This window comes from Hyla sarda, chromosome 5 (genome assembly GCF_029499605.1).
Source record: "Hyla sarda isolate aHylSar1 chromosome 5, aHylSar1.hap1, whole genome shotgun sequence".
NCBI lineage: Eukaryota > Metazoa > Chordata > Amphibia > Anura > Hylidae > Hyla > Hyla sarda.
Window position 1 is genome coordinate 95,507,017 of NC_079193.1, and position 17,459 is coordinate 95,524,475.

A 17,459-nucleotide genomic window follows, 5' to 3' on the forward strand; every position below is an offset into this window, starting at 1 on the left:
CAATCCTATAGTGTTTCCGACTTTAGGTTTTGATCTCTGGCTTGGCTTTTTCACTACTCTCCTGCTTAGTGTTCTGGTACTCTGCTTACTCCTGTTATTGACCCCTGCTAGTCTGACCCGCTTTACTTTGTGTTTGTCTAGATTTATTTCTGTTAATTTTGTGTGCCTCCAGCTGTTCCCCCACTCCGACTGTTTTGTATTTTATTGTTTTGACTCTGTCTGTCCATGCACATAGTTAGGAAGGGACTGTCCTTGTGGTTTTAGACCCGTTGTTAGGACATGAACGCAAGTAGGCAGGGACAGAGGGTGTGGGCAAGATTAGGGCTTCACTCTATCCCTGCCCAACGTGACAAAAGCCCTTTAAGGTATAACAAAATGTTATATTGTGTGTTCTAGAAGACAAAAGAATTTCGAGAGCTTTATTGATGCTGTTGATACCGTGGCAGGCCCAAGTTCTGACCCAATAATGGAGCTCAAAGGTCTAGCAGAATACAAACCTATTTGGAGTGACTGTAAATGTTTAAGGAAAGTATCTATTCTGCTGTTTGTATTACTGAAGTTTAGTTTGCTTTAACAAGCTAGGGGACCATTCTTGGATTTGCTATGGGGTCCTATAAATTTTTATTAGAATCACCACCATGAACATTTGGTATTGCACATGCTAAAAACATCTAAAATTTTGTTTCAAGGGCCTTCTAACATGTAATTACAAAAGTAAGTTCTTTCCTTTTAAGAAAAATGTACTTATTAAAAAAAACTTGTCAGAAAAGAAAAAATCCCCTTGGGCACAAGTGTGTGCTTTATATAAATATATAAATATTGCGGAGTCCTAAAATGTTCTGCTGTTTGCATTTACTTTAATTATGCAGTATTTGTATTTCCATAAGGTCAGAGTTTGCATAATTGGAAATAAACAGTACTTCATTTTAACGTTTTAAGAATTTGCCCTTTCAGTCTTCAAAATATATATATATTTTTTTTTAGAGACCTTTATATTTCGCTGTAGGCAAACCTACTATGATGTATCTATGCTAATTATAATTTCTGTTCTGATTTTTATTCATTTAAATATATTTGGAATTTTTTTTTCATAATCAAGTATACATTATCAGTTTGCAGATTGACAAACAATATGTGCACTATGTAAAATTTAGTTTGTAGTACAAGGAGGAATAAAGGGGAACTCTGGTGGAAATTTATTTTTTTAAATCAACTGGCTCCAGACAGTTAAACAGATTTGTAAATTACTTGTATTTAAAAATATCAACTCTTCCAGTACTTATCAGCTGCGTAAACTACAGATATATTACATAGAAATTTGTGAAGTTCTGACAACAGTGCTCTCTGCTGACACTTCTGTCCATGCCAGGAACTGCCCAGAGCAGGAGAGGTTTTCAATGGGGATTTTCCTCTAATCTGGACAGTTCCTGACACGGACAGAAGTGTAAGCAGAGAGCACTGTGGTCAGACTGGAAAGAACTTCACAAATTTCTCTGTAGTAAACAACAGCTGATAAGTACTGGAAGGCTTCAGATTTTTTAACAGAAGTAATTTACAAATCTGTATAAATTTCTGGCACCAGTTGAGTTGAAAACATTTGTTTTCCAATTGTTTCCACTGGAGTTCCCCTTTAATTAAACTGTATAATTGCAAATGTATATTATTTAGCATTTTTATACAGCAAAATTATAAGGTTAAATGAGACATGAAATGTCAATAATAAAGAGTCATTGAACAGATCTCTATGACATTAACATCAATGACACTGAAATGATATGATATCATTCATTCTGTTTGTATCCTAGATATATATTTTTTTTTTATTAAGGCCAGATACTGAGCCATGTTCTTTTTTCTATTCTGCTTCTATTTTCTGATTATATATTTTTCTTATATATTATTGGGGGGACAGCCATATTGCCAGAGCTTCTACTCTGCTCTAACAGCATTTAGGCTGGGATTCCACCTGGTTTTTTTCCCAATGTTTTTTTAATGAAAAAAACGCCAGAAAAAATGCCAGTGCAATTTCCTGCTTCTGATGTTTTTTCTGGCATTTTTTTCTGGCATTTTTGCATTTCAGTTGAAATTGCATTTTTGGCCCCTTTTTGGGTACCATAAAAAAAGGATGCAGTAGGGATGGGAAAAAAATGTTTTAATGAAAGTTTTATTTTTTCTAATGAACTTTTATGTAAATTTTTCATAAACTGTGTGTGTTTCCCTTTTTTTTCTAATTTTTTTTACATTTTTTATGTAGTACTACTACTCCCAGCATGGAACAGACTGTTCCATGATGTGAGTAGTAGTACCTGTACTAATAAACATATCGCCCCGGGTGTCAGTCCTGACACCCGATGCGATCGTCCATAATATAGCAGAGATGCGGAGCGGCTTTACACAGCACTCGCATCTCTGTACTATACTCCGGCCAGTGATGTGAATAGAACATCACTCATTCCTATTTTCTTCTCAGAGCGGGGATTGGCCGGATGGTTACAGCCAATTACAGCTCTCAGAGGGAAATAGGAATGAGTGATGTTCTATTCATATCACTGGCTGGAGTATAGTGCAGAGATGCGAGTGCAGTACAGAGCCATCCGCATCTCTGCAATAGATAGGACGATCACAGCGGATGTCAGGAGTGACACCCCCTGTGATCTTTCCTTAACTGCAGGTACTACTACTCCCATCATGGAGCACGCTCTGCTCCATGTTGGGAGCTGTAGTACCTGCATTAATAGACAGATTGCAGTGAGTGTAACTTCTGACACATGTTGTGATCTGGCTATTAATGCAGGTACTATACCTCCCAGCATTGAGCAGAGTGCACTTCATGTTGGGAGTAATAGTACCTGCAGTTAAGGAAAGATCACAGCTGATGTCACTCCTGACACCTGCTGTGATCCTCCTGTATAATTTATAGATGCGGGCGGCCGCTCTTCTATGGTCCCCTGCACTGACGTATATATACACCTATTCATATTTCCCACAGAGAGTTGTGATTGGCTGGAACCATCTGGCCAATCACAGCTCTCTGCGGGAAATATGAATAGATGTATATATACGGCAGTGCAGGGGACCATAGAAGAGCGGCCGGCCGCATCTATAAATTATATAGAAGTATCGAAACGGAACCCGGGTGATCGTCAATTAGTACAGGAACTACTACTCCCATAATGGAACAGTGTGTTCCATGCTGGGACTAGTAGTACCACCTAAAAAATAAAGAACAAAAAATGAAAAACACACACATACACACACTACATTTTTATTATTGTTGGTAGAGATGAGCGAACTTACAGTAAATTTGATTCGTTACAAACTTCTCGGCTTGGCAGTTGATGCCTTTTCCTGCATAAATTAGTCCAGCTTTCGTGACGAATCGAATTTACTGTAAGTTCGCTCATCTCTAATTGTCGGCTATATTTTTAGTCCCCTGCCCGCCCACATAACTTGATCCCTGTTTAAAAATTTATAAAAATTTTGTTATAAAAAAATACATTTCGTTAAATACATTTTTTCCATCACTACTGTATCTATTTTATTTAATTTTTTTAATGGTACCCTACGAAATTTTATTAAAAAAAGGTATCTCCATCACTTTTTTAGATTGCTAAAGTCCAAAGGAGAATAAAAAAATGCCAAAGTTAAAACCCACTTGGCGTTTTTTGGGGGTGTTTTTTCACTCCCATAGACTTCTATGGGAGAAAAATGCCACGATTTCAGGGAAAAAACACCATAGGCTCAACATGCTGCGATTTTGCAAAACCGCCAAGGAGCTGAAAAACACCAAAAAAGAGTAGAAAAAAAAAATGAAAGGATAAAAAAAAACGCCAAACTGAAAAACGCCAAGTGGAAAAAGAATTTTGCGATTTCTCATTGACTTAGAGCAAACATCTGGCCGCAGCATTTTTTGGCCAAAAAAACGCCATGCGGTAGAATTGGCGTTTTTCTTGGCGTATTTCCACCCAAAAAACAAGTGGAATTCCAGCCTTAGAGATACACTTTACAGCAGCTACATGGACATCAGAACAATAAACTGAAGCTAACGCATTATAATATTTTATTTTCCACAAACAAAATGTTAAAAATAAAATATTTATCAACATCCAAAAATAGACAAAGGACACAGCAGTGTAAAAAGATCCGAAAAGATCCCAAAAATATGCATACAGTCATGGCCGTAAATGTTGGCACCCCTAAAAAATTTTAAGAAAATGAAGTATTTCTCACAGAAAAGGATTGCAGTAACACGTTTTGCTTTACACGTTTACTCCCTTTGTGTGTATTGGAACTAAACCAAAAAAGGGTGGGAAAAAAGCAACTTGGACATAATGTCACACCAAACTCCAAAAATGGGCTGGACAAAATTATTGGAACCTGCATTGATAAAGATACACCGGCACCAGTGTCAAGCTAAGGGTTAATGCAACTGTATGGGAGGTGTGCTCGTATCTGTCTTGCTGTGTGAGATTCAGTGGTGCAATGCATTTTATGCAGTAATCCAACAAACAGTAGAAGGAAGAAATAACGCAGCACTCACCACAAGCTCTTTATTCACCGTCTTCTTTATTCGGTTAAAAGCATGCAGACAGGTACAGCAGGTGAGAGAAGACCTGGCGTGCAGGGGGATGTGGGTGGCGACGGACCTGTCCATGCAGGTAGTCTAACCAATCACCAATGTATAAACATATACAAATCAAAAACACGTAAAACAAATTAAAAGCAATACCTCCTAACTCTGCGAGTAACAAAATGTATAACTTTAACTCAGGTAGCTAAAAATGCTCCCATTTCATATTTTTCATTTAAACCTAGCTGACCCAAGGCTTCAAGTACGTAAGATCCACCTTGATTCTCTTTTCAAAAGCTCCTGATTCCTGTCCCTACCTTCCATTGGATGTTCTAATCTTTCTAATGCACTGAACGTAAATGGGATGGATTCCCCGGCGTGGCATTCATTTATATGTGTTATGAATCTACTGGCACCCACCCCCGTAGTAAGTGACCTGACATGTTCCCGAATTCTATGAACCAGGGGCCTAATACTCTTGCCAATGTAGAACCTGCCACAACTAAAAACTAGGGTGTACACGACAAATTTCGTTCTACATGTAAAAATGTTTTTATCGTGATGTCGTGGCCACCCAGTTTGAGAAACTTCGCTTTGGCATTGAACTTGCAAAATGAACAAGTGGAACAAGCATAATTGCCCATAGGGCGATTGTCAGATAACCAATTGACTTTTTGTTTTTTTTGCTTTCTGGTATCTTTTTATGGTATCGTGTACTGTTTTATTCTTTTTATATGATACTATGGGCAGTTTCTCTGTAACTTTCTCCAGATCGCGATCTTGTTGCAGCATGTACCAGTGTGCATTTATTGTTTTTTTAATCTGGTAATTCATAGGTGTATTCCTAAAAAGAGAATACTATCCTTTCACTTTTTTGTTGTTTATTTTTGGTTTTAAATAGTTTTTCTCTAGGGATCTGATCTATCCTGTTTCTGGCTTTTTTTTAGAACCCAGGGGGATACCCTCTCTTTTTCAGGCAATTTCTCATTTCTTCCGCTTGGATTTCATTGTTGATTCTCTTCAGTCGAGTGAGTTGACTAAAGGGGATCGCATCCTTGTGTTTTGGATGAGAGGAATCATAGTGAAGTATGGAGTTCTTGGAAGTTGGTTTTCTATGACCTGTGGTTATAATCATATTATCTCTGATCTCTAACCTAACATGCAAGAACTCCAGACTATCACCTCCATAGACGCTGGTGAAGGTCATGTTGACCTGATTAATCTCATTCAGGTAACGCACAAAGTTTTGAAACCCCTCCTCCGTTCCATCCCAGATGACAAAAATGTCATCCACGAAACGGAGGAGGTTCTTAATGTGGCCGACATAAGGATTCTGTTGGGTGAAGACATATCTTCTCTCGAACATGGCCAGGAACAGGTTAGCAAACGAGCACGACACTGGTGTGCCCATGGCCGTGCCCGTTTGCTGCCTGTACCATTGGCCCTCATATTGAAATGCATTATTATGCAATATCAGATCCAGTGACTCCACCACAAAGTCCACAAATGTTACTGATTTTTCAGTGCACTCCAAGAACTCCCGTACCGCCTGTATACCCACATTCTGAGGAATGCGGGTATACAGGCTTTCCACGTCTATGGAGGCCAGTTTGTACCCTTCCTGCCATCTGAAGTCTTTTAATGCCAAAATTAAATCCCCTGTGTCCCGTACGTAAGTGGGAGTGTGCTTTAATAGGGGAGACACCAACCAGTCTATGTAGCTGGATAGGTGCTCCATAGGAGCCCCAATACCAGCCACTATAGGCCGTCCTGGTGGGGGATGTACCTTTTTGTGTGTTTTAGGTAAAATGTACCACCTTGGTTTAGCAAGGTTTGAGGGGAGGAGCCGCTCGGCCAATTTCTCAGTGATAATATTCTTCTCTGTATATTTTCTCAAATGCCCTCTTAACCTGTCCATTATTATAGCTGAATAAAGAGCTTGTGGTGAGTGCTGCATTATTTCTTCCTTCTACTGTTTGTTGGATTACTGCATAAAACGCATTGCACCACTGAAACTCACACAGCAAGACAGGTACGAGCACACCTCCCATACAGTTGCATTAACCCTTAGCTTGACACTGGTGCCGGTGTATCTTTATCAATGCAGTTTTTGGATGGACTTTGTTCTTTAACACCAGGGCACAGTAAATGTCAGAGGGGATCGCAAACCAACAAAACATGGAAATGGAAGCTACTAATGAGGAGGTGAAAGCATGATCATAGCAGGGAGAGCGGACGCGGGGGGATATTTTTCATCCTGCGAGTCTCAGGACGATATCCAAGTCATGAGTATTAAAAGCTTGGAGTACAAGATTAACAACTTGGCTGACCGGGAAACAAGGTTATTCTGGACCATCAGCTCCTTAAAGGCTTATGCTAAAAACAATCGCACCCCCAGAGGCCTGAGAACATACTAAGTGCCTTCTCAATTCGCTGAGGATGAGGAGTTCATAAAAGCCTGGAAAGCTGAACACCTGCAACACTCATTAAACCTTCAGAAACTGATCCTAGAGAAAAACCAGCAGGAGTACGCCCTCATAACAGAGGAGCTTTGCAAAGCTAAGTGTGAACTTAGGACAAGGTTATCAGAGCAGCAATACAAGACATTTAAAGCCAGTTTAGAAAAGAAAATTAATACTCTGCAGAACATGGTGAAAGAAATAAAAAGAGACAAGTTCTTAAGGGATAAGCGGGACTTTGAGTCAAACCAAGAATTTACCTGGAAGAAACAAAAAACGCAAAGAAGAGGGAGTTTCCACAATGAGAACAGTGGCTATAATAGATTATTTGACCCCAGAATCGGAGTCAAGCTGGTCAGAGGAGAGATCAGAGAGAAGCGGACCCCCTAATACAGCTGATTTTTTAGGGAGAACAAAAGGAGGAGAACGAGACGGGGCGGACAAAGGAGGAAGAGAGGAGCAAAGAAAACCGCCAATGAAACGCAAGGCCGTGACGTGGAGAAAGTAGAGGGAGAGGACGATCTTGTAATTAACTTGACAGAATATACCTTAAGTGAGGCGTGCATTACAGTTCTGAAAAAAAGGCTAAACTTCGGTCTGGTCGAATCCTTTGACTACGCTTCCTTTGAAGAGGACTTGTACAAAGCAGTCCGCAAGATTAACATTAAAAAGTTCTTCACTACCAATTCCCAAATTAATAAACCAATGTCATATAAGCAGCAAAAAAAAAGAAGGAGAAGTACCATGTTTTATTGGCCCATTAGGGTTCAGGCTGATGAATGAGGGGACAATGGAGGATGAGGCAGCCATACGGGAGCTAATGAGTTTGGAAAAGGAAATAACTAGGGAAAGTGATCTTGGTGAAAACATATTTTTCACTGGAGGAAACCCCTCAACTTTCAATCCTCCCATAGCCCCAGGAGGAGCCTTGGATCTGTTTCAATGATCAGTGTCTAAGGATATAAAAGCCCTAATTTATACTGAGTTTGCCCCTAATATCCCCACAGAGGAAAGGGAGGCTTTGAAATGGTTGGCTGAGAGGGAGGATATAGTCGTCTCGAAACCAGACAAAGGAGGTAGTGCGGTTGTCTGGCGAAAAGAGGACTATGAAAAAGAAGCTCATAACTAGTGTTGAGCGGCATAGGCCATATTCGAATTCGCGAATATTCGCGAATATATGGAGGAATATTCGTCATATATTCGCGAATATTCGCATATTCGTTATATTCTCGTTTTATTTTCGCATATGCGAAAGTTCGCGTATGCGAAAATTAACATATGTGAAAATTAGCATATAGGAAATTCACATAATCATAATCGAAAATTCGCATATGCGAAAAGTAGCATACACTAATTTTCGCAGATGCGAATTTTCGCACGCCAGTCTCACACAGTAGTATTAGAGCCTTCTTTACACCACACAAGCTGGAAGCAGAGAGGGGTGATCACTGTGATGTGTACTGTGAAGAAAAAAAAAAAAAAAAAAAAAATGAAAATTCGTAATTACGAATATATAGCGCTATATTCGCGAAATTCGCGAATTCGCGAATATGCGATATTCGCAAATAATATTCGAATTGCGAATATTCGCGAGCAACACTACTCATAACCTGTTGGATAATCCAACCGTTTATGAGAAATTGCAAAGAGACCCCACAGCTAAAATAATGGACAGGTTAAGAGGGCATTTGAGAAAATATACAGAGAAGAATATTATCACTGAGAAATTGGCCAAGCGGCTCCTCCCCTCAAACCCTGCTAAACCAAGGTGGTACATTTTACCTAAAACACACAAAAAGGTACATCCCCCACCAGGACGGCCTATAGTGGCTGGTATTGGTGCTCCTATGGAGCACCTATCCAGCTACATAGACTGGTTGGTGTCTCCCCTATTAAAGCACACTCCCACTTACAAACGGGACACATGGGATTTAATTTTGGCATTAAAAGACTTCAGATGGCAGGAAGGGTACAAACTGGCATCCATAGACGTGGAAAGCCTGTATACCCGCATTCCTCAGAATGCGGGTATACAGGCGGTCCGGGAGTTCTTGGAGTGCACTGAAAAATCAGTAACATTTGTGGACTTTGTGGTGGAGTCACTGGATCTGATATTGCATAATGCATTTCAATATGAGGGCCAATGCTACAGGCAGCGAACAGGCACGGCCATGGGCCCACCGGTGTCGTGCTCGTTCGCTAACCTGTTCCTGGCCATGTTCGAGAGAATATATGTCTTTACCCAACAGAATCCTTATGTCGGCCACATTAAGAACCTCCTCCGTTTCGTGGATGACATTTTTGTCATCTGGGACGGAAAGGACTAGGAGTTTCAAAACTTTGTGCGTTACCTGAATAAGGTTAATCAGGTCAACATGACCTTCACCAGCATCTATGGAGGGGATAGTCTGGAGTTCTTGGATGTTAGGTTAAAGATCAGAGATAATATGATTATAACCACAGGTCATAGAAAACCAACATCCAAGAACTCCATACTTCCATTATGATTCCTCTCATCCAAAACACACCAAGGATGCGATCCCCTTTAGTCAACTCACTCGACTGAAGAGAATCAACAATGACCTGACTCTCTTTGAAATCCAAGCGAAAGAAATGGGAAATCGCCTGAAAAAGAGAGGGTATCCCCCCTGGGTTCTAAAAAAAAGCCAGAAACAGGATAGATCAGATCCCTAGAGAAAAACTATTTAAAACCAAAAATAAACAACAAAAAAGTGAAAGGATAGTATTCTCTTTTAGGAATACACCTATGAATTACCAGATTAAAAAAACAATAAATGCGCACTGGTACATGCTGCAGCAAGATCGCGATCTGGAGAAAGTTACAGAGAAACTGCCCATAGTATCATATAAAAAGAATAAAACAGTACATGATACCATAAAAAGATACCAGAAAGCAAAAAAACAAAAAGTCAATTGGTTATCTGACAATCGCCCTATGGGCAATTATGCTTGTTCCACTTGTTAATTTTGCAAGTTCAATGCCAAAGCGAAGTTTCTCAAACTGGGTGGCCACGACATCACAATAAAACAATTTTATACAGGTGTCTTTTCCCAACAGCAATTTTAAGGTCTCTCCACAATTGTTCAATGGCATTTAGACTGGACTCATTGCTGGCCACTTCAGAACTCTCCAGCGCTTTGTTGCCATTCATTTCTGGGTGCTTTTTGACATATGTTTGGGGTCATTGTGCTGCTGAAAGACCCAAGATCTCAGATGCAAACCCACCTTTCTGACACGGGGCTGTACATTACGACCCAAAATCCGTTGGTAATCCTCAGGTTTCATGATGCATTGCACACATTCAAGGCACCCAGTGCCAGAAGAAGCAAAACAACCACAAAGCATCATTGAACATCCACCATATTTCACTATAGGTACTGTGTTCTTTTCTTTTTGTTTTCGGTAAACAGTAGAATGATGTGCTTTATCAAAAAGCTCTATCTTGGTCTCATCTGTCCACAAGACGTTTTCCCAGAAGGATTTTGGCTTACTCAAGTTCATTTTGGCAAAATGTGGTGTTGTGTCAGCAGGGGGGTCCTCCTGAGTCTCCTGCCATAGCTTTTCATTTCATTTAAATGTCGATGGATAGTTATCGCTGACACTGATGCTCCCTGAGCCTGCAGGACAGCATGAATATCTTTGGAATTTGTTTGGGGCTGCTTATCCACCATCCGTACTATCCTGCATTGACACCTTTCATAAATTTTTCTCTTCTGCCCACGCCCAGGGAGATTAGCTACAGTGCCATGGATTGCAAATTTCTTGATAATGTTGCACACTGTGGACAAAGGCAAATCTAGATTTCTGGAGATAGACTTGTAACTAGAGATGAGCGAAGTTACAGTGATTCGATTGGTCACAAACTTCTCAGCTCGGCATTTGCTGACTTTAGCCTGCATAAATTAGTTCAGCTTTCAGGTGCTCTGGTGGGCTGGAAAAGGTGGATACAGTCCTAGGAGACTCTCTCCTAGGACTGTATCCACCTTTTCCAGCCCACCGGAGCACCTGAAAGCTGAATTAATTTATGCAGGCTAAAGTTAGCAACTGCCGAGCCGAGAAGTTTGTGACCAATCGAATCACTGTAACTTCGCTCTTCTCTACTTGTAACCTTGAGATTGTTTATATTTTTTCTACAATTTTGGTTTTCAAGTCCTCAGACAGTTCTCTTCTCCTCTTTCTGTTGTCCATGCTTAATGTGGCACACACAATGCAAATAGTAAGTGAACTTCTCTCCTTTTCATCTGCTTTCAAGTGGGATTTTTATGTTGCCCACACTTGTTACTTGCCCCAGGTGAGTTTAAAGGAGCATCACATTCTAGAAACAATCTTATTTATCCACAATTTTGAAAGGGTGCCAATAATTTTGTCAAGACCATTTTTGGAGTTTGGTGTGGCATTATGTCCATTTTGCTTTGTTTCCTCCATTTTTGGTTTAGTTCTAATACACACAGATGGAATAAACATGTGTATAGCAAAACATGCATTACTGCAATCCTTTTCTGTGAGAAATACTTCATTTTCTTGAAAAATTTCAGGCGTGCCAACATTTACGGCCATGACTGTATAGTAATCAGTAGTTAATGACCAATACACTAACAACAAATTAATAGTATTATATTACTGCCATAAATGTAAACCTGTTCAAAGGTAGTGACATGGACCACATGGAGACAAAAAAGTGAGAAAGAACATACGAAAAACTACATATGAGATGTTGTCGCCATTGCAACTTATTGTTAGTGTATTGGTCCTTTTCTATGCATTTTGAAGTTGAGCCCATTTGCTCCCTCTGATCATCTGGTATGCTCTTTGGAGCTAATATTGTATATTAATAAAATATTACATTAAAGGGGTACTCCGGTGAAAAACTTTTTTTTTTTTTTTAAATCAACTGGTGCCTGAAAGTTAAACAGATTTGTAAATTACTTCTATTAAAAAATCTTAATCCTTCCTGTACTTATTAGCTGCTGAATACTACAGCGGAAATTCTTTTCTTTTTGAAACACAGAGCTGTCTGCTGACATCATGAGCACAGTGCTCTCTGCTGACATCTCTGTCCATTTTAGGAACTGCCCAGAACAGCATATGTTTGCTATGGGGATTTCCTTTTACTCTGGCAGTTCCTAAAATGGACAGAGATGTCAGCAGAGAGCACTGTGCTCGTGATGTCAGCAGCTGCCGGCCAGGTGGTCGCGAACACGCTCCGGGGACTGATTACAAACGGGGTGCCGTGTGCATGATCCCGGGGGTCCCCAGTGGCGGGACTCCCACGATCAGGCATCTTATCCCCTATCCTTTGGATAGAGGAAAAGATGTGTAAGCACCGGAGAACCCTTTTAAAGTACTGGGTGATTTCTTCTCTTGTTTACTTTTGTATACACTAGGTAGCAGCCATACTGGTTTGTTACATTATTGGGCAGACTAGATGGGCCAAATAGTTCTTATCTGCCATGTTTCTATGTTTCTATGTTTTGTCTTGTTGATTTGGAGCTGTCTTGTTGACTTCTATAGCCGTAATTTGTGACCTGTACAAGGGTTATTGTGCTGGGAGGGGGAAGAGGGCACCTGTCACCATTACCTATTGTGAATGGTTTGATCCCATCTTTTACCATTTTAAATTCTTTATCCATATAGGAGTAGGGAAGAAAAGGGAGCTCATACTCTCTATAGTTGTCTGCTTAGAGTCTAAATTTCTTTCCACATCTCCCCACTGCCTCCATAGTCAACCTTTTGCAGTAAGGATATTGTATGTGCTAGCCTTCTAATAGCTCACATACAATTTTAAATATGCTTAAAATCCTTCAAGCCAGAAAAACAAGACCCAATTAAATCATGTCTGGCTGCCCAGCAACACAACAGCCTATCAACTCTAGCAGAACTGTGAAAGTGAAGTTGAAGTGAAATGTAATATATGCAAAATAAACAGAACTTATCTCTACAAATAATGTTCAGTTGGTTCCCTGGAGTTTTCTTGCAAATTTAAGAACAAATTTCCCTTCCATGAAACACCTGTGTATCGCTGCGAACAGAAAAGCCCACAAACTTTCAGAAAATGCCAGCTGAAAATGTGCAATGTTTTTGCAAAGTGTTTACACTTGTCTCCTTCAAGCTGTCATCATTCATTTTGCCTTGCTTAAATTGACAAGACGCTGCCAGTCCTACTTCACACACGCATAGAATTATACACAGTCTAACATTCAAACTATGTATAAAATCTTCTATAATGTGTGAATGTAATTGTGCAGGGTGGGTGGCATTACTTGGCATTCCTAGGTGGGTACCTACGACATAGAGAAACAAGATTAGATTGCCTTGCTTGGACTTGAGACTTATATTTAAAAATGTTCTCTTAAGAAATTACAAAATATTGTTGATTAGAGATCGGCCATAAAGAGTATTTATAGACATGGACAAGAGTTGTTGTCATTGTTCATCCATACTATTCATGTCTGTATGGTTAGGATGAGGAGCAAGGTGGGATGTTTTAAAAATGAAGAAGAGGAATTAGAAGCAGATATCACTGGCATCAGTGCATGACAATCGCTGCTCATCTATATAAATTACTTGGTTTTTAACCCCTACATGGGGCTATGACTAAACTAATAGTATGTGAAACCATTCGACAGATTCTCAACTGTAAGGCACTGGAAAACATTCACAAATATTTTGTGACCTCTAACTAGGAGGCAGTGGAGGTAGTCATGGGACTGTAAATGTTTATTAGGGTGCGTTCCCACAGGGCGTATACACAGCGTATTTGACGCTGCGCAAATTTGACAGCAGCAGCGGGAAATACGCTGCATATTCCTTGCTCACTATACACACAGGGCTTTCCGGCGGCAGCCCTGTGTGTGTAGTGAGTTTTGGAGGCGGGGCCGTGTGCCGGCGTGTCTGTGACGTGCGGCCCCGCCTCCAAAACTCACTACACACATAGGGCTGCCGCCGGAAAGCCCTGTGTGTATAGTGAGCAAGGAATACGCAGCGTATTTCCCGCTGCTGCCATAAATTTTGCGCAGTGTCAAATACGCTGCGTATACGCCAAGTGGGAACGCACCCTTACTAAGGCTTGAACCTTCAGTCTCTTTACTTGCCTGTACTATACACTAGGCTCTGTTTATATACCATGTCCATTTACCCGGTTATTAAACACCCCACACTTAGCGTCTATTCATGTTGGCAAAATTCTGCCTGAAATGAAAGCCCAATACACTTTTATGGGAATCCACACTCTCATTGACACAAGCGGAATTTCTGAAGTGTCAACAGGAGTGCGGAATCCCATAGAAGTGTATTGGGCTTTCATTGCAGGCGAAATTCCGCCAGCGGAAATTTCGCCATGTGAATAGACCCTTACTGTGGCCAACCATATTCATCAGGAACGTCCTGTCGGATCTCTGATTAAGTCAGGATGCACTTGACAAAATCAGTTGGTTGCTATGCCTTTCTCCAGGAGATTGTTCCTGTGAGTAAAATAAAAATGCACCTCACAGGGGTTTTAAACTATACTATGCATGGCTGTTTTTTTCTCTCTCTTTATTTTTATCCACTCTGTCTCAAGTGTTCACACAATGGGATTTCCTGCTATTCTGCATTAGAACTTTGCCCAGAGATTCTGCAGCAGCAAATTCTGCTGCGCGGTGCACATGGTGGAATTTCCGCAGAAAATGTTTCTGCAGCGGAAATCCTGATTCTGGAGTCCACAGAGAGAAAAGACATCTCAATTCTTTCTGCGGAGTCCGCACGGAAATGCATTGCCGTTTGTGCATTCCCGAGTGGTCCTACCGAAGAATATCCACATGGGGATTTTCTGTGTGGACATTTCCCTGTGTGAACATAGACTTACAGGTATATCTGTGCAATTCGAGCCACCAGGCATGGGATTGCTGTGAATGATTGTGTCTTGATGAAGCTAACATAAGCATTTTGATAGGAAACAGCAATGAGCTTTCTGAAGGGCAATGGGGAGCCACAGATAATGCTCCTAAACACTCATTTTGGATACTGAAGTTTGAAGAAAGCATTCCATATCTTTAAAGGAGTAGTCCAGTGGTGACCCAGTGGTGAACAACTTATCCCCTATCCTAAGGATATGGGATAAGTTGCAGATCGCGGGGGGGGGGGGGGGGGGGGGGGGGGGTCCGACCGCTGGGGCCCCCCGCGATCTCCTGTACGGAGCCCCGACAGCCCGCGGGAAGGGGGCATGTCGACCTCCGCACGAAGCCTTCGGCAATCTCCGGCTCTGCCATAGAGATGTATTGAGGGGGCGTGTCGGCCGCCGCTTCGTGCGGAGGTCGACACCCGCTATCTGGCCGGAGAGCCTGGCCCCCGTACAGAGAGATCGCAGGGGGCCCCAGCGGTCGGACCCTCCGCGATCTCAAACTTATCCCCTATCCTTAGGATAGGGGATACGTTTTTCACCACTGGACTACCCCTTTAAGTGTGTTTTGTAATACAGTTTACATTATAAAATCCCTTTACTCTTGGAGAGACTATTGCATCAACTAGGGTTTTTAGGATACACCTTGTGTTATTGTTGTGAAGGACCCTTGGCATATCACACTATATTTTATAAAAATTATGCTTGAATTTCTTTCCTTCTTTTTATTTGCTACTCATGCAGTGGTTGTAGTTTTAATGTGTTTTTCTTTCTAATGAATGGATTTTATATGCATGTTATCTAAAAAAAAAACTGCATTTATTTAGGGTGTATTTTAACTACCTATATAGTGCAATTCATTTTCTGTTGGAACACGTCAGGTAGCAACAGACTAATACATTCAATAAATACGTTTTATCTGTAGCAATGGTCTTGAGATATTTATCCCAAACTTAGAAAACATGACTAGTTTTAGAAGATCAAGTTCCAGCCTGACTGTATTACATGTCTGAAATAGATCAAATGATATCTTATAGAATCCATGGGTTATGAGATTATTTGGCAGAATATATATATTGCATCACCAGATAAATATATATTTTAAGGTCTAATCAAAGTGTTTAGGATCTCAAGAAAATTGTCTTCACATGTTGATCGGCGTGATTTTAATAAGTGTAATATCCTCTCTTACCAATAGGTGGCAGCACATCACTTTAAATTTTTATACTGTTACATGACACCTAAACACAATGAAAAGTGACATAAAAATCTGTGTACTATTATTTTAATAATGCTATTTAATTCTAAAGATTGGGTTTTGACTGATAATATATATATATATATATATATTATTATTTTTTTATGAAATCATCTTGTTTGTTTTTACCTTTGTATTATTAATCTCAGATTTGTATAAGCTTCCACAATTCTGTCTCCACATGGAAGTCAGCCTCTAAAATGCGGAAAACCAGCAAAGAATATTTCAGCAGCTATGAACACTTGGAATTGTAATGTATCAGGAATATTGTGCATGAGTGAATTATTTACAAGAAAAATATATTTATGGCCAGTACAGCATATGGTCTGCCTAATATTGCTTGGCTTTACTCCATTTCCCTATCATTACATACTTCACAAATATATTGCTAGGTTAGTTGGCGTTCCATGATATTGTCCTTTGTGTGTGTGTAAGACAGTGGAACTGAAATGTGAGAATGACTGAATATACAAACTATTCTGAGTTGTATGGGTGCAGGATTATTTTTTTTGGTGCCTTGGGTGGGTGCGGTTATCTTTGTTAACTCCTCCACATTAGCATGCATGACAGTACATTACAAAACTACAGCTCCCATCATACCCTGAAAAGGACTAGGGAAAACTGATGTAGAATATTAATAAGACTATGAAAAGTCACTATTTATGGTCAGCAGGGGTCAAGTCCGGGGAAAAAAACTGTGGGAACTCACCCAAGATGGCCACTCAAGGGCTGGTCCTGTAGGACTCCTGCTAATGGAAACGGCATTCCTGTGGGGAAAAAGTGCAGGAACTTAATTCCCACACGTTCTTGCATGACTTGAGCCCTGATGGTCAGACATGCTTGAGTATACAAAAAAAGAAGGTTGCAGCAGCGCTCTTGGTCAAAAAAATGGAGGCTCTTAGTGCACTTTTTGATCAAAACGCGTCACTCCATCCACCACGCGGAGGTGGCCTCATTTCGGATGGGACCCTAACACACATACTGAGTCTAACACTCATAACGCTCACCTCTGCTGGGCATATAGCCTCTGACTGGGTGACATGCTGGATCCATTATCAATTTAAAACACCACCTGTGAAAAAGGGGAGGGCTTCACGGCTACAGAGGGTGCAATTCCCCCTAAGTTATACAAAACAAAAACAAAAAGAATAGATCGTTTGGTGGCCAAACTACTAATCCCAGCATGCCTGGACAGCCAAATGCTGTCCAGGCATGCTGGGATTAGTAGTTTGGCCACTGCTGGAGACACATGGATAGCAGCCCATTGTTCTTGC